This window comes from Panthera onca, chromosome A2 (assembly GCF_046562875.1).
Source record: "Panthera onca isolate mPanOnc1 chromosome A2, mPanOnc1 haplotype 2, whole genome shotgun sequence".
NCBI lineage: Eukaryota > Metazoa > Chordata > Mammalia > Carnivora > Felidae > Panthera > Panthera onca.
In genome coordinates, this window is record NC_138340.1 from 65,231,161 (window position 1) to 65,256,116 (window position 24,956).

Below are 24,956 nucleotides of genomic sequence, written 5' to 3' on the forward strand. Positions count from 1 at the left end.
GTGTCATCCTAGGGCTGGGCATTCTGCATCCGCGCCCTCTCTTAGCGCAGATGCAGGGAGCAGGGAGGGCAGGTGTGGCCCCTGGGCCATGCACGGTGGCCTGAGTTTGGACTTCATGACACATGTGCGTTTTTGGTTGGATGGTGGGGTTTGAACTTTGACCTCTTCTAGTAAGAACTCACATCTCCTCCCAGGAAGGAATGATTTGTGATGCTTCACAAATCAGAGAAGAGTCATGAAGAAAGTGCCGTCATCTTGGAACTTTATGGGTTGACTCTTCCTTAGCAGTGGTGACGTTGGATAAATTAACTCAGCTTCTTGAGTCTCGAGGTCTTTCGGGGTGATGTGGAAACACTAACATTCACCCAACAGGGCGATGTGTGGGGGAGACGGGAGAACATTCGCAGAGCCAGCTGAGTGCCCGGCTCCCTGTCTGCCCTGCCCTTGCAGGGCCCAGGGCCCCACGGCTGTGCCGCCTGATGCCGAATTGCACCGGGAAAGAACACAAGGCTTAGCCCAGATAAGCCAGTAGGGAGGCCAGATGTCATCTCTGAGGTTTTTTAACTGAGTGGAACATTTTATGCAGGAAAACAAGGTAAAAATTTCCCAAGGGGTTTCTACGAGATTTCCAGCACTTCCTAAATTAGCCCTGACCAGTAAAACCACGAGAGCAGACTTCCTGGCAGGGCCTGGCACTTCCATTTCCAGTCCCAACCGAAAGCAGGAAGCATTGAGACAAGTAATAATTCAACTCTTCGGTTGGCTTCCAAAATTATCCACATTCAGGTCCCTTGGCATTTGCACCAAAGGTCAGGAGTTACGATTTTATCTGTCCCAGGTTATCACTCGCGTTTGACCGAGCCAGTTGTACACTCATCGGTAGCTGATGGAGATATTTCTGTGTGTTCGTCATCACCCCTAGAGATGCCGTGACAGCAGGAGCCCCTGCAAACCTGAGCCTATACACCATCAACCTGGCAAGACAACGGGAGAAAAGTCTGCACTTTGGATTCAGACTGCCTGAATACAGTTCCCGGCTCTGTCGCGGATTAGCTGTGCCACCTGAAGCAAACTGTTTAAATTTTTAAGTCTTGGTTTTCTGTTCCGGAGAGCAAAGAAGCTCCACACTCGTTAGGATGGCCAGAAAAACAAATACAAAGTAAAATAAAATAAAATAAAATAAAATAAAATAAAATAAAATAGAATAAAATAAAATAAAATAAAATAATAAAATAAAATAAAATAAAATAAAATAAAAGACAAGTGTGGTGACGATATGGAGAAATTAGAATCTTTTCATTGCTAGTGGGTATGTAAAATGCACACCTGCAATGGAAAACAGTTTTCCATACAGCAGTTTTTTTAAAAAAGTTAAACATAGGGGCGTCTGGGTGGCTCAATCAGTTAAGTGTTCGACTTCAGCTCAGGTCATGATCTTATGATTCACAAGTTCGAGCCCTGCATAGGGCTCTGTGCTGACAGCTCAGAGCCTGGAGCTTGCTTGGGATTCTGGGTCTCCCTCTCTCTCTGCCCCTCCCCTGCTCAAGCTCTGTCTCTCTCGCTATGTCTCTGTCTCTGTCTCGCTGTCTCTCTCTCAAAAATAAATAAACATTAAAAAAATTCAAAGGCAACATGTTATCATTACAAATATAATAATAATAATAATAATAATAATAACAATAATAATAATAATGAAAATGAAAATCCAGAGGACTGCCTGGGAATCTCATTTGGTTAAGCAACTGACTCTTGATATCTGTTCCAACCATGGTCTCACGGTTCGTGAGCTCAAGCCCTGAGTTGGGCTCTGTACTCACAGTGCAGAGCCTGCCTGGGATTCTCTCTCTCCCTCTCTCTCTCTGCCCCTCCTTTACTCTCTCACTCTTGCTCTCTCTCTCTCTCTCTCTCTGTCTCTCTCTCGGATGAATGGATAAACAAATGTGGTCTATACACACAATGGAAATATGAACCAGCCTTACAAAGTAGGAAGGAAATTCAGACACCTGCTACAACATGGAGAAAACTTGGGTTACATTAGTGATGTAAGCTAGTCACAGAAAGACAAATACTGTATGATTCCACCACATGAGCTGCTTAGAGTAGTCACATCCATAGGGATAGAAACGAGCATGGAGGGCACCAGAGACAGGAGGCGGGGGGGTCGGGAGGTAGCGTTTAATGGGGACAGGGTCTCAGTTTGGGAAAAAAAAAAGTCCTGGGGATGGATGGTGGAGATGGTCGTACAGCAATGTGAATGTACTTAACGCCATAGAAATGCACACTTGAAAATGGTTGGAATAGTAATTTCATGTTATGTGTATTTTAGCACATTTTTTTTAAAGGGGGAAACTCCCCGTTTTCATAAACAGTGTTTAACCGTTACTGTTCTTCTGTACCCAAAATTCTGTTATAATTCCATCTTGGATTCTAGGCAAAGCACGTGTGTCCGTACTACGTGGTCGCGGGATGCGTCACCTTGCTGATTTGGCAGATTTCAGCACATAGAAAACTCTGGCTCTGTCGTTAAGGACACAATCCTTCTCTAGCAGGTGCTCAGCGATAGTGACCCAATGCCCGAAGGTCATCCTGGCCTCTGGACACCTGGCTGCTCTGTGAAGCTTCCTCAGACCTGGAGACCCAGACCCTCCTCTGGGAGCTTTGAGCACCCAGCCTTGTCTGGAGCAGGTCAGGACACCCTCAGTAGGTTTGTCTCACCAGATTTCTTCAACTCCTTTCCTTTCTCCCTTTTTTTTTTCTGTTCCTCTTGGCTTTATCTGAATAACTCTATGTCCTGCAATGCTTTGATCACAGATCAACAGGTGTTCCCCCTTTATCACACAGATTTACTTAGGGTGGCTAAGGGTACAGGGCCAGGCTGTGATCGTGATCAGGAGATCCGGGAGGTCGAGGTACCGGTGACGGAATGGGCAGTCCCAATGGGTGGGGGGTGGGGGGCAACACCCTTGTGAAGAAAGACTCGTGATTATAGAATTGCCAGGTGGTGGATACTCAATCATGACTTCACTTCCCTTTGGAAAACGTTACAATCCTTTGAGTCTGGCAGGCAGTCACAGACATTTGGAAACACATGGAAATTTTCCATGATGTCATTTGATGAAGCCAAATAACGTCTATATATATTTTTTATTTTTGCCGTGAATTATCAGTTACACCTTCATGTGTGTTCGTTCTTCACGGATGGAGGTGTCCTCCTTGGAAGGCCTGTAAGTCGTCACTGTGCGTCAGGCAGGAGTAGTTATGCCATCCGTGTCCTCTGATGGGGGCAGAGACCATCCAATGTCCCAAAAGCGTTTGGAACATCTTCGCTGACCTCCTCCTCCCGTGAAGGAATGGGCAGGGCACAGTGGTGTGGCTGACGCACAGAGGGATGATAGGACCTGGGGTAGGCGGCCCTTCCAGGAACCCCAGGGCACCCCATCCTGCATTCCCCACATGGCAACAGGCACAAATGATCTGTGATCCGCAGCGTAATGTGATGGTATGGTGCTTCTGAGATGAAGTCATACAAGATGCTGACTTTCCTTCCTCGTCCTACCTCCCTCCTCCCTCCCATTCCCCCCCCACCCCCAGAAAAGCAAGATTCCGTGTGATGAGCTGCCCCGTGATGGACAGAAGCCTCTTGCTATCAGCCACACGTGGGGCTCCCACCTCGGCTGACAGCATCACTGCAGATTTCAGCCTCCCTTGGTTGTCTTTAAACGGCCCAGTTTGGGGGATGGCTGTTACGCAGCAGTGAATAACTAATTCAAACACCACCATTGCTTTTCTTCCTTTCTTTTTTAAGTTTATTTACTTAAAAAAATTTTTTTTAATGTTTATTTATTTTTGACAGAGAGAGAGAGAGAGAGAGAGAGAGAGACGGAGCATGAGCTGGGGAGGGGCAGAGAGAGAGGGAGACACAGAATCGGAAGCAGGCTCCAGGCTCTGAGCTGTCAGCACAGAGCCCGACACGGGGCTTGAACCCACGATCCGTGAGATCATGACCTGAGCCGAAGTCGGACGCCCAACCGACTGAGCCACCCAGGCGTCCCAAGTCTATTTACTTTTGAGAGAGAGAGAGCAAAAGAGTGTGCTTAGGGAAGTGGCAGACAGAGAGGGAGAGAGAGAGAGAATCCCATGCAGGCTCTGCACTGCCAGTGTGGAGCCCTGACGTGGGGCTCCAACTCACAAACCGTGAGATCATGACCTGAGCCGAATTTGGACGCTTGCCTGACTGAGCCACCCAGGCCCCGCCCCCACCACTGCTTTTGTGAATTGCTCTGATGCCCTTGGTTTGTGTTAGCTTTGTAGAAGAGCCAAGGGCATGGGTCTCAGTCACAGTAGCTTTTGACCATGCGTGCCGGCTCAATAAAGCCAACACAAGTCCAAGCCCATCCTTTTCCTGTAGTGTCCTCAGGGCACCTGTGTCTTTCCCCGACTCCCCAGTTCTGGCCTTTGTTCTGCGACCAGAAGAGGTGAGGGCGTGCCATGGATCGGGAAGCCTCTGCTTCCAGCACCACGACCTGCATTCCGACCCCGTGTCCGTGGTGTGCGACGAGTGAGTGCAGCAAGGAAAGAGGGGCCTTCAGGGCCACGTGGACACGGGTGCAAACTCTTCCTCTGCTACTTAATGGCTTTGCAGCAACTCTGTAAGGCCCTGTTTCCGCATCTGTAAAATGGAAAAAGAACCCACAGGGTCATTGTGGGGCTTGAATGAGACGGTGAGGTGGTGGAAAAGGGGATGGGGTGTGAAACAGGGGATGTCTAAGTGGCTTACTGATGCATAGCAAACCACTCTGAAATTAGTGGCTGCAGACAATGACCGGTTGTCATAGCTCAAGGCCGTGAGGACTGTCTGGAGCACCAGCTGGGCTGTGCTTTCTGGGCTGTTTGACCTCAGCTCATCCGTTCAGCTTCATCCAGCTGCAAGGTCAGCGGCCCTGGGGTCACATGTCCAGCAGTTCGTGTTGGTCTCTGGTTTTTTTTTTTTTTTTTTTCGCATGTGACCATGCATCCTCCAGAGGATGAGGCAGGCATTCTTACTCGGTGGTCTCAGAGCAGAGTTTCGAGAGGTCAAAGCAAACATCACAAGATCTCCCAAGGCTTAGCTTCTGGGGCTTGCAAAATCCCACTGCCATGCGTCTCAGTATCCGTTATTATCATCGTGTCGCTCACAGGAGGCTCCAGCTTCCAAAGGCGGGAAATAGACCCTACAAAATCACGTTGCAAGGGGATGCACACACACACGCCGCTTTGGACGGAGCCTGTGCCCGTATTTGGCCACCTGCCACGAGCGTGCAATAACCTGTGTCTGTATCATTCTTTCCCCTGGAGGTTACCGGAGTAGCCACTGGAACAAAGCTCTGGAGCCTGCGTGACCTCAGCCTACATCCCCGCTTTGAAGAGCTATCTGTGCGATCTTAAGACGGGTGCTTAGCCCCTTTGAGGCTTACTGGATCTGAAACTTCTCTCACGCCTTCTTTCTTCACGGGTATTTTTCTTCAGCACAGGGACTCGCCCCTCTGACACCCTCTGTTCTCACATACAGTCTTCAAAAGTGAAAATAGAACAGGTGGAGATTGGTGACGTCCACGAATCACTCCCGAATCCCTGACCCAGGCCCCTGCAAGTTTCCCACAGGAAACGTACCCACAGCCGTGAGCCTCAGCGAGGAGCCGTGAACGCCACACTGGCCCTGATGCCATGAGGAATGGTTCCAGGGCACCACACGTCCAAAGGGAGCACGGGGTATAGGTCACTCTCTGAGTTGGGGTTCTCCAGTGTAGACCTAAAACCTCGTTGTTACTTCTCTGACGGGAAGGGGGAGAGTGTTCAGCAAGGAGGGGAAAGAACAGAACACACAACCAGAGTGTAAGAACATGACAAGGGGGGACCAATGTGTATTTACTCTGTATCTTGCTTCCTAATGCTCCCCAGGGGGAAAAAAAAATTGCTCGATTGATACCCATGGACTTGAGCAATCCCAAAGCATTCTCATCCATCTCAGGTACAAACGGAGGTGAAGGGAAAACTCAGAAGGATCTGGGAGCGTCCCCGGACTGGAGGCCGCCTTCCAAGGTTGGGGCAGAGGACTTTCCCGTTCACTCAGTCAACAAATGCGCGTTGAGTGCTTACGGCATTCCAGACACCATTCTAGGTACAGACGTCCCTGTCAAGGAGGGGCCTCGGCTCTGCTTATCTGATTCTCCTCGAGCACTGGAAGGCCTGGCCTGCAGTGAGTGCAGCTGTCTGCTGGGCTCCCCTGGGGAAGAAATCAGCCAGGGCCTCTGTGCCACCAACCCCTGCCCCGGGCCCCTGGAGATCAGGTGGGAGACACCCAGCTTAGAGCCGCTGCTCCAGCTTACGCCTTCTTTCAGATCCTCAGAGAGGCCTCTGTCCTTCTGCCTTGGGAACGGAGAGCCTCTGTTCCTTCTATGGAGGCGTTCTCCCCGCTCTCCGCAAAGCTAACTCTCATCTGTCCCTCTGCTGTGCGAAGGTCCCTTCCTCGGGAGGCCTGGTGGGTGGTCCACCAGGCCCGGTCACATAGAGTCCCTTTGTTTTGTGCTTTTGTGTAAGATGTCATCTTCCCGGGTGGCATTCTCGGTGTGATTACACAATCATTTCTGTGACGTTCTGATCAATCCGCGTGTCCCTCAGGAGGCTCCCCACGCTTTGAGAACAGAAACCCGGTGGTCTCTTATCAACTTCCCATTCCCAGCACCTGGCATTGTCCTCCGCAGTAGATGCTCAGAAATTATCTGATGAATACATGAATGAATGAATGAATGAATGAATCTCCCCTGGTGGTCTACACAGGGGAGCCTGAGCCTGCTCTGGAGGGGCCAAAGTGGGGTCCCAGGACAAGACTTTGCCTTGGAGTAATGTCCTCTCCTAAGAGGCTCAGGCCCATCCTGGACTCCCTTTTTCCTTCAAGGCTTTGACCTGGAGCCCGGTGACTTCACCTCTGTCCCAGGAGTCCCTTGTGCCGTTTCTCCCAGGAGGATCAGGGAACGCTCACATAAACCGTCTGCTGGCTGCCTCAGGTGTCCCCAGATGCCAGAAGCAGTGGCATCCAAGTGTGGCTAACAATTTGGAGATGGGGAAAAAGGACAAGGCTCTGCATTGGGGAAGCAAGTCCACCCTGGGGTCAGTGAGTATTTCCAGAGGCTCTTGGTCACAATGCATGGAGAAGGACGTGAGGGAAAATCGAGCGTGCAGAGCTGTGCCAGAGGCACGAGAACTTCCTGTTGAAGATGCAGTCCCGTCCGGGAGGCGTGCAGACCCGATATGACCTCCCGGTGGCTCTTCTAGACAGTCTGACCAGTTATCCTGGCTTCGATTCCCGAATTTAAGGGCCCAGATCATTGCTGTGAGGGTCAGAGAACAAGGAGGCGATCATCGTTTTCTGGAGTAACGGTCACGATGAGGAGACACGGGCGGAGCTCCCGGAAAGGAGCAATCGTGGCCAGTGCGTGTCGTTTGTAGACGATGACAGGGTCACAGGGAAATTTAAACCAGGCAGCGTGTTGCTGGCGTGGCTTTGACGCATTTGCAAGACGTCTTCATTTTGGCCTAAGTGAAACCGAGTGCTGTTGAAGGTTCAGAGTCTCCCCTACCTAACCAACCTTGGCTGCTTCGGACCTCTGAGCCCAGCCTCGCCGGCCGGCCGTGGGGGCTGCCAATGTGTTCCCCGCTCCTCTGGGGATGTCTAAGTCCAGACAGCAGACCCGTGCTGCCGGCACCCACAAATCCAGGCGTGGCTCTGGCACTGAAGAATGTGAGTGTCTGATTGCCCCAAGGAAAGAACAGGAACAGTGTGCCCGTGAGCCCAGCCTGCCCAAGGGGTAGACGGCCAGCAGGTGGCAGTGGTGCCTGAGGCCTTGCAGAAACCAGTCCCGGCCTGGGGACAAACCGTGCACGCTGGCAGGCCTGGTGGGGAAACTGAGGCCGGACACTGGATGAGCGTCTGTGTCAGCTTCCCCTTCTCTGGGCCGGAGCTGTCCTGGCTGACTTGGCTCCCAGCGGGGAGCAGGTCCCACCCCTGCAGCGGGTGGGAAGACCTCAGGCATGCCTGCTCATGGCGGGGGCGGGTGGGCCAGGAAGAGGGGGCGCTGTTCAAAGAGGGGTGACATTTGGGGCCGTGTTTGAAGTCGGTGTGACTCACCCCTGCCTGCTGGGGAAGGAGGTGAGGTCCCTTCAGGCAGAGAAGTGGTCTGTGGGGGAAGCCTCCGTGGGGCCAGGTGGAGGGTGTGGGGAGGGCGGGCCACCCCTGTGACCAGGTGGGGGTCGTGCCCATCTGCATGTGCCCCCGGGGAATGGGGCAGCAGCTCCCGGCCGCCTGTCTACACCCGGGTCGGGTCGTCAGGGCTGGGCTGCGGGTGGAGGCCAGGGCCCCTTCCTGTGGACGGGGCCTCAGACAGAAGGCAGGGACGGACAGAGGGACCCCCAGGTCTGAGCCATAGCCCCTCCACACCCTCTCCCTGCAGCACCCGTGTCCTCTCTCCCCTCATCCCAGTGCCACAGCTAGCTGTCTGTTCCCCGTATCCCACTGGTAACGCTGGGAACTTACTAGAAAGGTGTTTCAGTTTGTGGCTCTGGGCACAGTACATCGGCATCCCTGTGGGCACCTGGCATCCAGCCACACCCAGTGAATAGTGGGGCACAAGACGCGGCGTGGAGTGCCCGGGGTGGCCCGTGGGCAGTGACGGTGCCTGGGTCCACGAGTGTGAGGAGGAAGGTGGCGGGAGGGGCCGTGAGAGCGACAGCCAGGCCTCAGGGACCTTTTGTGCCCCTGAGGATATTGTGCCGCCCAGAAGGGGTCAGGAGCGCAGCAGGAGCTCAGGAGGGGCCTGGCCTCAAGCCCTGGGGTCCCAGGGGAAAGCCGAGGTCAGGAGAGGAGGGCTCCCCTGTTCCCACCCCCCCCAGCAGCCCTTACAGAGCGGCACCCCGAGGCTGGTGGGGCTGTGAGCTCTGGGGTGCATCTGGGGGCCCCGGACCCCGTCTGCACGGGGGCAGAGTCCACCTCTCAGAACACGTGGACAGGGACAAAAGAGCAGGCCTTGATGACGTGTGTGCAGCCTGGATGGACAGCTGGCTGGGGCCCCTCAGGCCATTGCCTCTTTGAGGGACTGCCCCCAATGAAGTGCTGTTACGGTGAGACCTGAGCCACGGAGCCACTGTTCAAGCCCCGGGAATGGCAGTGAGGAGGCCCGGGGCAAGGGCGGTGGCAAAGGCCATGATGTGGGAGCCGGCAGGGACCTCAGCCAGGGCTCCTAGGCCGGCTGGGACGACAGAGGGTGTAGTCTGAGAATGGGGGTGCCCAAGGGTGGTAGGTGGGCCTGCCATGACCAGCAGACATGCATGGCCATTGCCTTGGGGGGAACCAAATGCAGGGCAAACATGCAAGAGAGGGGACCAGGTGGAAAGGGGCCCCGGGGAAGGGACAGGGGTTTCCTGTGGGGACAGGATGCATGGGTGTGGGCAGCTGTGGGAACGTGCCGATGGATTAGATGTGCTGGGGCGGGGGCAGGGGGCCGGTAAAAGGGGAACTGTCCTGAAATGCCAGGGAAAACAAAGATCAATCGCATAAAATCAGGGCTGCGTAGGTGCAGATGACACTGTGACATCACCCAAGACCTTTGGCAGCGCCCGGGCTGAGGTTTCTGGCAAAAGCCACATTTCAGTTCATGGAGGTCGAGTGGGAAGTATGGACGCACGGTGGGGGCTCGTCTCTCACTGGTACACAGGCCGGTGCACAGGGCCTGGGCGTGGCCCAGCCCCACCCGGTCCCCACCCGGTCCCGGTCCCGGTCCCCACCAGCTCCTCTGATGCGCACGGGAGAAGTCCCTCGGATTCCCGGGTTGTCAGCAGCCCCTCCCCACCTTAGCCTTGGGTTCCTTCATGACGTCATTGGCACTGATTAAAGCCAGGCCCCGCCTCTCTCTACAGCCACCAAAGTGGCCTGGGTCCTTTCTGACGTTGGGACATGGGATGAGCCACCAGGGGAAGGATTGCACTGTCTTGTTAGAGCAGAAGCCGTGTCCTTCTGTGTCTTCAGGGAGAGACACATGGCTGGACGGAGAGCTGCAAAAGACCGGCTCTGAACGTCGTGCGGTAACCAGAGCCCAGGTGTCCCTCATCGATAGGCAACTGTCTGAACTTGACTATGTGTTTTCAGAAGACACCGTCCTCTTAAAGTGCTAGTGTCTGTCTTTTGGGAAACAGACATGTTTGAATATCTTCACAGAATCTTAGAAAGGACTTGAAACAAATTTAAGGCCGTTTCCTAAGAAGCAGGGGGTCGGGGGGAAGCAAAGACATAAGAGCGAGGTCTTTGTTTTGGTCACAGTAACATATTGTTTAAAAGACAGAATACCGGGGCACCTGGGTGGCTCGGTCAGTGAAGCGTCCGACTCTGGATTTCGGCTCAGGTCATGATCTCATGTTTCATGAGTTCGAGCCCCACATCGGGCTCTCTGCTGTCAGTGGGGAATCTGCTTCAGATCCTCTGTCCCCCTTTCTCTCTGCCCCTCCCCCATTTGTGCTTTCTCTCTCTCTCTCTCTCTCTCTCTCTCTCTTTCTCCTCTCAAAAATAAATAAACATCAAGAAAAAGAGACTCGAAGACAAGAAGCTCTCCTCTTGGCCTGTGTGCTCTTCTCCGGGAGAGTTGTCACGTCTGGGTGCATCAGCCTTGTGAATTTGCAGGTGCACCCAGCTCAGTGGGGCCCGTCAGGGGACCCTGTTGTGTCTCCTGTCCCTCCCTGGGTGTCACACTCTCCTCCTACTGCTTACACGTTCTGTGCTTCCTCTGATATCAGCTCAGACATTTCCACACATGCTTCTCACACACTGACTTCAGACAGACCCCACAGCAGCATCCACCACGGAGGGGACTTTGAACACAGCCGGCCAATGCCCGCCATTTTGTAGAAGGAGACATGAGACCTGGGAGGTGAGGTGAACCACGAGGCCCGCGTGCATTCGTGCCATCCTCTTACAAACAAGAGATGTTGCCAAAAATAATTACGTCAGTCACACTTCACACGGAAGAAGAAGCAAGTAAATAAAATGATTCTCCAAGAGAGTGACAGGTTGGTCTCCTGGTCTTGTCTCATGGCGAGGTGCTTCCCAGACACCACCCTGCATTCCAACGGCTCTGGTACGGAGGACCCACCGTCTGTACTTGTTGGCATCTGGCATGCCTCACCTTCTTTCGCTTCCACGGCGCCCTTCGAAATATATCGTTTAGGACGTATTGTCCCTATGTGCACACTGACGCTCAGAGAAGTGAAGTTACCTACACAGAAGATGACGGAGCTGGGGTTGGGGTCTTTGTGCCTCCAGAACTCGGAGTCCTAACCATTGTCCATTCTGTGGATCAACATGGAATGTTCTCTGACCGTCCCGAGGAGCTGCACCCAGCCACTGAGCTAGCAGCAGGCGGAGGGACCATTGCTTTTCGCCGAATTCTGCGGTCCGCAAGTGATTTCGTGACCTGAGACGTGGGTCGGGTTGGAATGTGTGCAAACTGACCGAGGAACTACGCAAATCCCTCCCTATCTGTGCAGGGTCTGCTGTGCAAGGACCGTGTGCCCAGCGCCAGCCAGCAAAAACGCTCGACGGCTTGACCAAGCGGCAGCTTGTGCAACAGCCCGCCGCGGCCAGAAATCTCTTACCCAAGATTACTTTCGGCCCTGCTGTTCTTGAGCAGTGGAAGGCAGCCAGGCCGGCCAGGGGTGGTGCCTGGGGGGAGACCCCGCCAGCCGGGGGGGGGTTCTGATTGGCCTTCTGCCGCTCAGCAGGGGTGGGCAGGACAAGGCGTCACACCCTGAGCCTCAGTTTCCCCCTCTTTAGAACGTCATAATAAATACCTTTCCCCCTCTCTCTCTGCCCCACCCCCACTCACACTCAGTCTCTCTCTCTCTTTCAAAAACAAGCATTAAAAAAGAGCATTAAAAAATTTTTTTATTTTGAGAAAGAGAGAAGGACAAAGAGAATCTCAAGCAGTCTCTGCACTGTCAGCACAGAACCCAACGCTGGAGCCCATGAGCTGTGAGATCATTACCTGAGCCAAGATTATGCCCTGAGCCAAAATCAAGAGCCGGACACTTAAGCAACTGAGGCCCCCAGATGTCCCTAATAGAAATTTTTTAATGCCATTAATAATTTTGGGCACTGAAATAGTTTAGTATTTTTTTTTAAGGCTAAACTCTCTATTTCACAATGTTAAAAACAGAACAAAACTTGTATTAATATTTATAAAAGAAGGGGCACCTGGGTGGCTCAGTCTGTTGAGCGGCTGACTTCAGCTCAGGTCATGATCTCATGGTCTGTGAGTTCGAGCCCCGCGTCGGGCTCTGTGCTGACAGCTCGGAGCCCGGAGCCCGCTTCAGATTCTGTGTCTCCCTCTCTCTCTCTGCCCCTCTCCTGCTCGCACTCTGTCTCTGTCTCTCTCAAAAATAAATAAACATCAAAGGAGAATTAAGAACAAAAAATATTTCTAAAAGAAAATTGCACACCTAAATCGTGGTATCTGATTAAGGACAACTATGATTAATGAAGTGCATACTTATGATTATGCAGCATCTGTGTGTAGGAGGGAGAAGAAATGAGCAGTCTGCAGTGAAGGACAACATGAGCCTGATCATTGCCACCGCACCCCGTGTGTCCCTCTTCCCCCAGGTAGCTGTGTGCACTCCTAGCTAAGGCCGTCAACCAGAGTATAGCAGTTGGCCGGCCTTCCCTTCCTTCCTTCCTTCCTTCGTTCCTTTTTTCCTTTCCTTCACGTAATAAACACCATTGTGTCCCCAACATCTGGAAAATAGTCTGCTTGGTAACGACAAGTTTTTACTTTGTTTTATTTTGTTTTGTTTTGAGAGAGAGAGAGAGCTCACATTGGGGAGGAGCAGAGAGAGAGGAGAGAGAGAGAATCCCAAGCAGGCTCTCAGCACAGAGCCCGACGCGGGGCTCGAACTCACAAACTGCGAGATTATGACCTGAGCCGAAGTTGGATGCTTAACCGACTGAGCCCCCCAGGGGCCCCTCCAAGCTGCATTTCACACTGGTTCCCAAGGATCCTGGCTCAGAGACATTTGGCATCTGGTAGAAAATGCAGCAACCACCCTGGGGCACAAGCCTCATCTGCCTCCCGTGTCCCAGAGCCCAGTGCGAGGAGAGGCCTGCGCACTGGCCGCTGGCTGTCGGAGGTGGGCAAGGAGGGTTCCGGTATTTCTGGTTTGCAGCAACGGCTCTTGTGGGGGATGCTGGCGATGACAAGGGCAGGGGGAGACGGTGCTACCTTTGAGGTTACCCTGGATGGGGGAGAAACGCTGCCGATCAAACAGGGGAGTGGGAGGATAGAGGGCCCAGAGGGGCGGCCTGGGGCTGGGCCCTCGGAGCCCATGAGCGAGGCCAGAGCGGAGCCCCAGCTCAGAGAGAGGCCAAGGCAGGCTGAGCCCTGCCCCGACCTGCGGCTCAGGAATGACAGGGAAGCTCAGGCAACCGAGGGGGGGCCAACCGATCAGACTCGAGGCAGGTGTGGAAGGAACGAGGCTGGGGAAAGAGGGCACCGTGTCCCCGTGCACTGGTGCGCCTCGGGCCCAGTTCCTCCGTTCTGCATCTAGGGACTTTCCCAAAGCACAGACAGCCGGTGCCTTCATGGTGGCAGGGACAGTAAGAGGTCTCTGTCTGTGGTCATGGTACAGGCTCGGGCCAGCGAGGCTCAGCTGGGCAGGTGCGCCAGGCCAGACGGGAGGGGGAGGGCAGGGAAGGTGTGGGGCACCAGGGAATCTGCCCCTAGCCCCCCTCCCGCCTTCCCTCCGGTTCCAGCCCAGTGCTTATCTCTGAATCAAGCACGCATGAGGCCAGGATACACATCTTCTGGGGCCTCCAGAGAGCTGGAAACCACATCCGCACCTTGGCTGCTACACGAGGGGAACTGCCCAGCACTGGAGGACTCCTGGTCTCCACCAGCTGCCTCTGTTTCCTCCCAGCAGCCTCTGCTTAACGCGGTGGGATCTGAGTTCTCCTCCCTGGCTCGAGAGCACAGCCTTTCTGCTATTCTTGGCTTTTCCACATGCGCCTGCACCCCCCGCCCCCGCCTCATACCCAGCCAGCCACGTACCAGTCCTGTGGTCTACACACGGTGCAGCGCCCAGCACTGGGCACCTTCTCTGTGCCGGGAGCTGGGGGCCTCTTCCTGTGTCTGGTCTCAACAGGGCTCTCTTTCCTCCTTGCATATTCCCTGTTGGTCCCTCACACGAGCTGTCTTCCTTTGCCAGCGTCAGGCCGAGGAAGGGCTTCAGAGAGTCAGGCATAGGACGTCAGACCCCAGTGGCTGGGGGAGGGTCCCCGGAGGCCACTGTCTAGGATGTGGCCTCAGTTTCCCCGTCTGTAAAACGGGGAGCTGCGCTAGGTCTGGCAGATGAGGTTGTGAGATTCTCGCTTTGCCTAACTCACAGCTGCCACTAAATCGACATTAGCTACTTTTAACGGCTCAGGACACAGCCTCGCTGGGCTGGGCGAGAGGAGGGGGTTGCCCATCTCCTGTTGTCTGCTGGAGGCCAAGGTCGGGCCGAGTCCTCATCCTCAAGTCCCTGGAGAAGGTGATCGGGACCAGCGCGAGTGAGCACGTGCTCAGCTACAGGAATTGGGTTCAAGTGACCGAGGTGCTTGTCTGAGTGTTTCATCCGGGACCTCCAGCCTCAGGCGACGCGTGCCCCAGAGGGAGGTTCTAGTCCATCGGCTGCTCCAGGTCTCTGAACAGCAGCCGCCACCACTGCGCCCTCTGGGGCCTCCCAAACTCGTCTTAGCACAAAGGGGAGCTTGGGAGATGGGCCAGTCACTGAGAAGTGTCCCGTGGAAGGGCTCTGTTAGGTGGCTCGGAAGTGTCATGATTGCGGCACAGAGAACAGGAGGGGACCTCGTGCATCACGGCCGCTCTGGATGTGCCTCTCCCCCTGTATCTTTTCCCCTTGGCACTGGTCTGTTCCCAGATATTAGGAGTCACAAAATCCCCCTTATCTCTCCCTGTGGTTCCCCAGTTTTCCCCCGGGCCCCTCTGAGGTCATGGCTCACAGACGCAGTATAAAGGCCGCTGGGAACAGCAAGTGTATCCCCCCCACACACAAGCACCTCAGCCCCTCCACGACCTTCTAATGACCTCAAACACTGTTTCCTGCCATTTCAGACCCTGGCACAGACGTCCAGGGGCCTCAGTGACAGCAGTTGTGATTAAGACACGTGGGTACGTGTCATTTAATTGCTAAAACCTCAACCAAATTCTATGTGAGCAAAACCTCCCCAATTCACCCATCTGATGAGGCCCATGGGGCAACGTGGGTCCATCCATGTCCCCTCCCCACCCAGGGTCCCCTCACTCACTGACGGACCCAGTTGCTGGAACAGGATTGGGAAGTCACGGACGCCGTGTCGGCTGGGGAGGCAGGACATCGGGAGCGAGGGCCTGCCCCATGCACATCAGGGAGCAAGCAGGTTGGGGTGGGCTCACCCCAAGTCAGTCTCCACCCACGGGGAGCCCCGGCGGGGCCCTAACAAAGGAGGACAAGAGAAAGACCGCCGGACCCAAGGGCAGAGCAAGGACTAGGGAAGAGGTTTCTGGAAGGAGCTGAGCAAGGACTAGGGAAGAGGTTTCTGGAAGGAGCTGGAACCAAGCAGGTCCCCTCCAAGCTTCACGCGAAGAGGAGGTCCTGTGCACAGTGCAGCTTGCTTTCTGACCACACAGGGGAGGCAGCCTGACTCCTGGGTCCTCAGTTCACACGTTTCCCGTTCCCCCGATGCTTCAGGGACCGTGAACTTCAAAGCCCGTGTTCCAGGTGGAGTTTGAGGTTATTTTGAGACGAAGGCACAAGGCACGGAAGGGAAGAGGTCCTGTCCCCCGTTGCCGGACATCACACACCCCACACTGGCTCCCGTGCAGCAGAGAGGGAGCCCCACACCTGTTGTTGCAGGAGCTGCTTTGGGGAGAGCAGGGCAGCCGGGAATCTGCTGTCAGGGCCCGGAGCACACAGGGGCGGGGCTGAGCAAGGCTATGGCCTCACCCCTGCTTCCCTCCTCCAGGGCCTGGGGCTTCTGGGGAGAGAGCGGAGAAGACTGAGACATAGAGCCTCCGGGCACATGGGGTTGGCGATGCTGTCTGGGGTGTGGGGGGAAGGACACAGACCCCCAAACCACAGCAACACCTACCGATGCGTCTGCGGGGTTCATTTCTAATTCTCTCCGCTCAGCTTCCAGGATCCCGAGCTACAACATTCCTCGTCCCATTTCCCAGATGTCTCTGCCTGCAGCCACAGGTGCGAATCAGGGACTGACATGTCTGAACGGGGGTGGGAGGGGGCCTCTGTTTGGAGGCGGCATCGGGAGGGTTTTGGGGGTGGCTGGGCTTGGGAATTGTGCCGCCACGGCAGTGGGGTGCACAGAGCGCTGGTCTACCGAAGACAAAGGGTCAGAGGTGAACAGAAAGGTGCACACGTGTGCGCGTGTGTGGGTGTGTGTGTAAGAGAGAGACAGACAAGGAATCGAAATCACTTCCTACAGGTTCAGGGAGACGCCAGCTGCGTGCCCCGTGACAACCGTCCCACTGTGCTCCAGCTTGCCAGAGGCCGTCTCTGCTACTGGCCATCGGTCTCTTCTTCCAGCCGCCCCTGTGCCCGCCTTTCCCCACAGCACTGTTTTCACTACCATTTAAGGCATCGTGGGGGGAGAGAGCAGGCCCTGCACCTAGAAGCCCTGGGTCCCCACCCTGGTTCAGCCAATGATGCTCTGAGTGACACTGGGGAAACCACTTCCCACTTTGGCCCAAACTTCCCCTTCTCTGACTAGAAGGCTGGGCACAGATCATACCGGGCTCGATTCGGCCCTGAGGCCTCCGTAGCTTTTCCATACCTCTGCTGTAAAAAAAAACCCAGGCCCGAGCTCCAAGCCCGTGGATTTTGTTGCCCGGCAGGGGCTCACCCCACCCATTTGTGTCTTGCTTGGGGACCCTGCGACTTTGGTGTGTGTGAGCTGGGCCGGATCACAGGTGTTCCTGTGTCGTACCCGGTCCTGGGGGCTGTGCACCGCGTCATTCCAGAAGTTGCCGGCCCCCAAAATGGCAGCCCCAGAACTGGGTACCTAGGAGACCTCACTCCCATCTCTCCACTGGACACCCCACTTTATATATTTATTTTTTTAAGAGATATTTATATTTATTTGTTTTGAGAGGGAGAGAGAACCAGAGCAAGGGGGGGTAGGGTCAGAGAGACAGCGGGAGAGAGAGAATCTCAAGCAGGCTCCATGCTGTCAGTGCAGAGCCCAATGCGGGGCTTGAACCCACGAACTGCGAGATCATGATCGGAGCCGATGTCATGAGTCGGACGCTTAACTGCCCGAGTCACCCAGGCGCCCCTGGACACGGCACTTTATAACAGCTGTGATAGCAGAGGACGGGCCGGTTGAGGATGTGACGTCAGGGTTCGTGCCCCCCCATCCGCTAGCCTAGGGGTCAGGAGCCTTTGTCCCCACTCGGTTTCTAACTTGTACAGTCAAGGACTTTCCACCTCTGAGACCCAAGCTCTAAAGCTGCAAAATAAGGAGGTGATCTCTATGGCATTTGCTAGCATGGATTCTGTAACAACCATTACTCTGAACGGACCTCCTGTGAGTATAGCCGTATGCTCTCAGGAGCCTTATGGTTGACTTGCTCCTCCCATAGCTTGGGGACACCATTCCTTGTGCCTAATTTCTCACCAGAAATCTTACCAGGAGTCAGCAGGCTGGGACAAACCAGGCATTATGGTTAAAGTGCTCCCCAGCCCTTTAGGGAGGTGAGCGGTAACCCACACACAGGGCAAACATTTTTGCAATGACCTCTCCGTGCCCGCGGGACTGTTGGAAGCCTGAGCCCATTAAGCCTTGAATGCAGTGACTTCCCCGTGGCTTCCAAAGGCCGTCAGAACTCACGGCGTTTGGGAAGTCAGGAGCACGGACACCAGCAACTCAGCTTGGATCCCTTAAGGTGCCTTTTCCAATTCAGAGGACATTGTGGGGATCTTAGTAGCACCCTGTTGGTATTAGCCTCCGATAACAACGGCGACAGCTGGGCAAATCTCTTTGTTCATTTCACTGATTGGTATTAGAGACCGAGTTTCGATGCCTGAGAGGAGAGCCATCTGAGAAGATGAATCGACAAGGTGTGACGAAAACTTGCTTATCGAGGTTGCGCTGGGTGCAGGCATCTATTTCATTACCTCCCATTTCCTACTTATAATGTAATGGCCAGCCTTTTCCTGTTACCCAAGGGTAGCAATTTCCACCTTAGACAACATATTTCTTACATATCCTTTGGTAATCATGGACAACTCGATGATTTCCCCTTGTTCTCTACACAAGAACGCTCTCTCAAACAGCAAGAGTCCTGCGCTCTCTCAAACAGCAAGGCCAGGCTCTGGTCTCTTCCCGTACACAGGAAACCTGTGGCCAAAGCTCTTCTCAACAATCTGGGATTGCACATCGCACGTGGCAATGAAATTAGGGTAGTCTTTAAATGCCAGAAAGGAACCACTTCCCAGGGTGCCACCGGGTCAGTCCGTTTTTGGGAAAGCGCAGGCCTCTAGCTGACTTCTCAGGGGGGCAGATCACCCAGAGAAGGAGACGTCTTCTCCAAAATAAGCACGAACTCCATTCAGTTTGGAAGCCAGACTTTCTTACTGTCTCCAGACAGCAGCCCTGCGGTGGTGGGAGAAAGGTGTCGTCTGACCTCTTCCAATGATGTCACTAAGATGAGGCACTTTTCAACAGTATTTGTAGGTGGTGAGGGTCCAAGCCAGGTGCACTCAGGATTCTGAGGCCCAGGAGGAACCCAGGTTTTGGGAACTGTGAGCCAGGGGCCAGAGGAAGGGGGACTTCCCGTTGAGAACAGGAGCTGGGGACAAACCAAGGAGCTAGCTGGTGCCTGAGCAGACTGAATGCCTTTGAAAAAACCCTGGGGGTGGGGGGGCATCTGCATGGCTCAGTTGGTTAAGCATCCAACTTTGGCTCCGGTCATGATCTCACAGTTTGTGAGTTTGAGCCCCACATCGGGCTCTGTGCTGACAGCTCAGAGCCTGGAGCCTGCTTTGGATTCTGTGTCTCCCTTTCTCTCTGCCCCCTGCCCCCACTTGTGCTCTCTCTCTCTTTCTCTCAAAAATAAATAAATATTATTATTTTTTAAATGAAAGAAAAAAACCCTGGGACAGCTGCACCATATCTTCCGGTGGGGACATCCAGAACTGGAAGCCAGAGATTGGCCCGAAGAGGGACTCAGAGGGGGCTTGAAAGAAAGGTCGAGGCAGGAAGGAAGTGACAGACACTATCAAAGGCACTAAATATTAATGATTTCCATCTTCACAAGAGCCTGGGAAGTAAGAAGTATTCCTGCTCTATAGACACATAGGCGAAGGCATTTGCGTAAGGCCCCAAAGCTGACAATGGAGGAAACTGAGGTAATCATTCAGGAGACTGAGTCTCCAAACCACTGGAGCCGTGCCACTCAAGGTCCACAGACAAGTGGCACCTCTGTCGTCTGGGAGCTGGCTAGAAATGCAGATCCCCGGCCCCACCTCAGACCTCAGACAGATTCAGAATCCGCATTCTGTCAAGATTCCCAAATGATGGGTCTGCCTTCCTGTCGATGGTCCTCGTGTACTTTCAGATCAAGTCCCTGCATCCTGCCAGGGTGGGAAGTGTCTGTGGAATCTCTGGAGTGGAGGCCCAATGAGGCAGAGTAAGCCATGATGCCCTGAGCATTCCTGTTCTAATGTGATAATATAGCACAAAAATAAAGTGACAGCAAAATGAGAGTTCACAAAAGTCAAAAACATTAGTGGGTGCTGCATGGTCCCTTCGTTTCAAGTTTATGGGCTTTTTTGGTCCGTCTCTCCATCGGACCATTTGTTAAAATTATTGAAGATAGAGAGTCTTGGGAGGATACAGGTTGTCAGACCATTGTCTCATTTTGCCCACCTGTCAATACAGAGAAGTTAAAATAGCTCAGACTGAAGGGGAGCTTCCAAGTTTAAATTATCGGAATTCTCACCTAATGGAGATGATGGTTCTGAAGCAGTCTTCAGGAGATGGGGCATCCATAAAGCAACGCAATATGGAGCCAGGCCAGGCCATGCAGGAATCAGATGAAGGATCAGTAGTCCGGCCAATGGCAGTGACGTACCTGAGAAGACGGCTTACAAAAGGGAAGAGGGGGCCAGATATGAGTGGGTGTTTGTTCACCAGTGCCCAGATAGAAGGGATTGGGCAGACATTCACATGCAAGAGACTTACATAGTACCAGGAATTGTCCTGAGAGTTTTCGTAGGGTGCTCAAACATCCTCCACTATGCTGTGCCCTAATCATAGCTGATGGCTACTAATTTGGGCAACATGCATGAATATCACCAGAAAGAAATACTTCTTATTGTAAGTTAACAAAAAACTCCCTATTCTTGGATTATAATTTGGTATCTTCGGAGTTTGTATATCATGAATTTGTTTCTGAGAATGTGGTTACTTTGAGATGCATTGACAAAATTGATACCTTCACCTTTGACCTGGAAATGACATCAAAGGACAGAGTAGCCAAACCCGGTGATCAGTGGGTCTCTTTTCCTGACACAATACTGGATCTTTCCCACTACTTTCTTCAAATTCACTTAATCATCTATACCCAAATGCCTGCTCCCTAGCCCATCCTTAGTTCTTAAACCAGTTTTCACTGAGATACCCAGTACTTAAAGTTCTGCAACCATTCCCTTCTTCCCACCCAAGTAGGCAGACTTTAGTATCATCACTCTCCCAACTGGGCTAAATGGGAAGTTCTTGTTTGGGTCCCCAGTGGCTGCCTCTCCCTGCCCTGTGCACACTAGTCTGTGGACAGTGATCCTGGGTCCCATCTCAGTCCCATCCTCTCTTCCAAACCCTTTGTTTACATCAGAGCTTACACCTCTGGAGTTTGAAGCCTGGCCTCTGAGCACCTCACAAGGTAGCTGAACCTAATCTCTAGAAACCAGTTTTCCAGATGTTTCCATCCCACCTGGCTCATGGTCTACACCCCATCTACCACTGAATCCTAACACCTCTTGCTTTTCCCACTCAGAAGGCTGACAGTGTTTCTAAAACCCTGATAGAGACATGACCTTAGACACTCTTGTCCAGCCTCCCTGTCCCAGACAACATCCTCAGCCTTATACGTTCTTCCAAATTTGCTTATTTTACTGGACAGACAAAGCACCACCCAGACTCTCCTCTCTACCTCCCTACATGAGGAAAGCGGATTAGTGACAGCTTGGTGTAGAAAAGTATGACACACGTCATGAGGGCGAATTAGGAAAGGGTAGAGGAGTACCTCCAAATAGAGGAAGTGGGGTAACACTGGCAGGGGCTAGGCAATCGCAAAGTTCAGCAGGAAATGGAAAAGAGATTAGTTTGTGGGGAGGCACCCAGATGGAAAGTGAGGAGGGGTGTGGCTGCCTGAACAGTAAGGCTCTCACTGGGAGCTCGGGGCCCCTTCCTCAGTGGGAAGGGTGGTGGAGAGACTCTTCCTCTAGCTCTGCACCAAAGTACATTCATCTGTAGCTTGCAAGAAGAAAACCAAACAGCCCATTGGGACCCCATAAGATGTCCAGCTTCAAATCTATATCACAACTACTATGAAAGGGGCAAACAGGCAACCTAAGATGACAAAGTGACTTCCACATCCTATTTCATTTTTTAACCCAGTGCAACAATGTCAACCATAGACCTGAGCTATCCAGATGGTCTCTGTGAACCATCTCATAATGCAAAAGTAGAGTTTTGCTTAATCATACACACACACAGAGGTACGTTTACGTGTTTTTATGTTGTTTGTGTGTGTGTGTGTGTGTGTGTGTGTGTACACAATTTGCACTGGAGAAATTAAGTCAATAATACCTTGTCGTTATGACCTCAGAAATGTTGGCAGGGCTAGCATCTCGCTTCAGTTGCTAATTCCAGTTACATTAGTGATTAGAAAAGGAATCCTAACATTTACTGGAATCTGACTTTGGGAAACATAATGAGTCAGGCCCGTGTTAGTTTTAAAAGGCTTTTCATAGACCATTCCTTAAATACAGAGGAACAAAGTGGATGGAGAAAGTCAGTCCATACAAAGGTGCATTCTTCCCCTGATGTCAGCATTACAGCAGATCTGACATAGCTACAAAGCTTAATTTCTGGCTCTTTAGCCAATTCAAAACTTAATTTTATAAATGGGATAGAATGGATTAAGGAAGCCTTAAAAGTAAGTGTCAAAGATAAACATGAAATCCAGTATACCCTTTCTCACTCTTTCTGCCTTGTCCTGTCATTTGAAGAAATCTCCCTGGTTGGTTGGTTAAGAGATTTGGAACACAGTCTGTCTTTGTTCTTTACCCTCTAAATTCTAAAATCTCTATTGTTACCAAACAAAGAAAACAGACTAATATTTCTTATGAATATAGCTGCAAAAATATTTAATAAAATACTAGCAAATCCAATCTAGCAATATATTAAATAGATTATAAATCATGTGTACATACTCTACCTGGGATTTATCCTGATAATGCAAGGTTGGTTTGACATTTGAAAATCAATCAATGTAATACAATGTATCAATAAAATAAAGCATAAAAAATGATCATCTAAATTGATACAGAAAAAGCATTTGACAAAAATGTAACCTGTTCCATGGTTAAAAGAAACACTAAAAGCAAAGTAAAACAAACAAACAAAAAAACCTCTAAGAATAAATGGTACATTGGCCTGGCAGGACTCCTGTAACTAAATACCAGGGACTAGGTGGCTTAAACAATATAAACCTATTTTTTCACAGTTCCTGGGACTGGATGTCCAAGGTCAATTTGTCATCATGTTTGGTTCTAGTGAGGCTTCTCTCTCTGACTTGCAGATGGCCAACTTCTTGTGTTCTCATCACATGACCTTTCCTCTGTGTGTACATGCAGAGAAAGAGAGAGAGAGAACTCTAGTGTCTCTTATTGTTGGATTACCTGTCCTATTGGATTAACCTATCCTTATGGCTTCATTTAACCTTAATTATCTCCTGAAGGGCCCTATCTTCAAATGTAATCACATTAAGAGTTATGGCTTCAATATATGAATTTAGGATGAGCACAATTCAGCATATGAATTTAGGATGAGCACAATTTAGTCCATAACAAATGGGAGTTTCCTGAGCCTGATAAAAGGCACATGTGAAAACCCCACGGATAGCATTGTACTTAACAGACAGAGACTAAATCTTTCTCCTCAAGACCAGGAACAGGACAAGGATATCTACTCTTACTTCTTCTATTCAATTGTGAGGTCTCTTAGCGAGAGCAATTAAGTGAGAAAAGGAAATAACAGGTACTCAGATTGGAAAGGAAGAAGTAAAACTATTTGCAGATGACATGATCTTACATGTGGAATATCCTCAAGAATCCGCAAACAAGTATTAGAATTAATTAATGAGTCCAGCTAGCTTGAGGAAACAGCATCAGTACACAAAAATCGGTTGTAACTCTATCCACTACAATCTACAAATGAAGACAATTCCATTTATGATAGCATCCAAAATAATAAAATACTTAAGGCAACACTTGTGCACTGAAAACTGTAAAAGATGGCTGAAGGGTATTAAGGAGACATAAAGAGTGGAAAGATAGATCATGTTCATGGATTGGATGATTTAATATTATTAGGATGGTAATTCTCCCCAGGGGGATCCACAAGTTCAGTATAATCCCTATCAAAATCCTAACAGCCTTTTCTGCAGAAATGGAAAAGTTCATCCTAAATTCCATTTAGAATCGCAAGAGACCTTGAAGGCCAAAACAATCTGGAAAAGGAAGAACAAATTTAGAACACTGACACTTTCCAGATGATACTTCAAGCCTTACTACAAATCTTTGGTGTGGTATTGGCATAAGGATAGACATATAGGCCAATGGAACAGATTTGAGAGTTCAGAAATAAACCCATATATTTACAGCTAATTGAGTTTTGATGAGGGTGCCAAACCCACTTATGGATAAAGAACTGTCTTTCACTAATGGTATTACAACAACTGGAAACCCGCATGCAAAGGAGCGACATTGAGCCCGTGCCTCACAAAACACACAAATGTTGGGGCGCCTGGGTGGCGCAGTCGGTTAAGCGTCCGACTTCAGCCAGGTCACGATCTCGCGGTCCGTGAGTTCGAGCCCCGCGTCAGGCTCCGGGCTGATGGCTCGGAGCCTGGAGCCTGTTTCCGACTCTGTGTCTCCCTCTCTCTCTGCCCCTCCCCCGTTCATGCTCTGTCTCTCTCTGTGCCAAAAATAAAAAAAAAAAAAAAAAAAAAAAAGTTGAAAAAAAAATTAAAAAAAAAAAAAAACAAACACACAAATGTTAACTCAAAATGGATCAACAGCCTTAGCATAAAACCTAAAATAATCGAAGTCTTAGAAGAACACACAGGAATGAATATTCATGATGATGGATTTGGCAGATTTCTTAGATATGACAACAACAAAGAACAAATAGGTAGGTTGGATTTCATCAAAATTAAAAACTTTTATGTATCAAGGAATACTATCAAGACAGGGAAAACACAACTCAAAGGACAGCAGAAAATATTTGTGAATCACATTTCTGATAAGAGTCTAGATTATATAAAGATTATATAGATTATGTGTATTATGTATTATATAAATTATAAAGATTATATATATCATATATAGATGATATAAAGAACTCTTACAACAGAACAAAAAGACAAACAACTCAAATAAAAAATGGGCAAAGAATTTGAAAAGACATTTCTCCAGAAATGATACACGTATCGCCAACAGGCACGTAAAAAGGTGCTCAACATCCTTAGTCATCAGGGAAACTCAAATCAAAACCACAATGAGATAGCACTTCATACTCACTGGGACGGCCATAATGACAA

At 51.3% G+C, this 24,956-nt stretch overlaps 2 long non-coding RNA genes across 2 annotated transcripts in view; both read right to left on the minus strand.

The window, feature by feature from the left end:
• Positions 1 to 3,859: 3,859 nt before the first annotated feature.
• The window catches only part of LOC145713013 (uncharacterized), a 344,480-nt gene continuing 323,383 nt past the window's right edge, over positions 3,860 to 24,956 (minus strand). The window contains exon 2 of the long non-coding RNA XR_014135926.1: positions 3,860 to 4,005. This is a non-coding gene — a long non-coding RNA (uncharacterized LOC145713013). The remainder of the gene's footprint in view (positions 4,006 to 24,956) is intronic.
• On the minus strand, positions 19,781 to 22,398 carry LOC132679014 (uncharacterized). Its single transcript, XR_009609924.1, has 3 exons — positions 22,325 to 22,398; positions 20,073 to 20,216; positions 19,781 to 19,999 (listed from the first exon to the last, which is right to left on the minus strand). It is a non-coding gene; the product is annotated as an uncharacterized LOC132679014 (long non-coding RNA).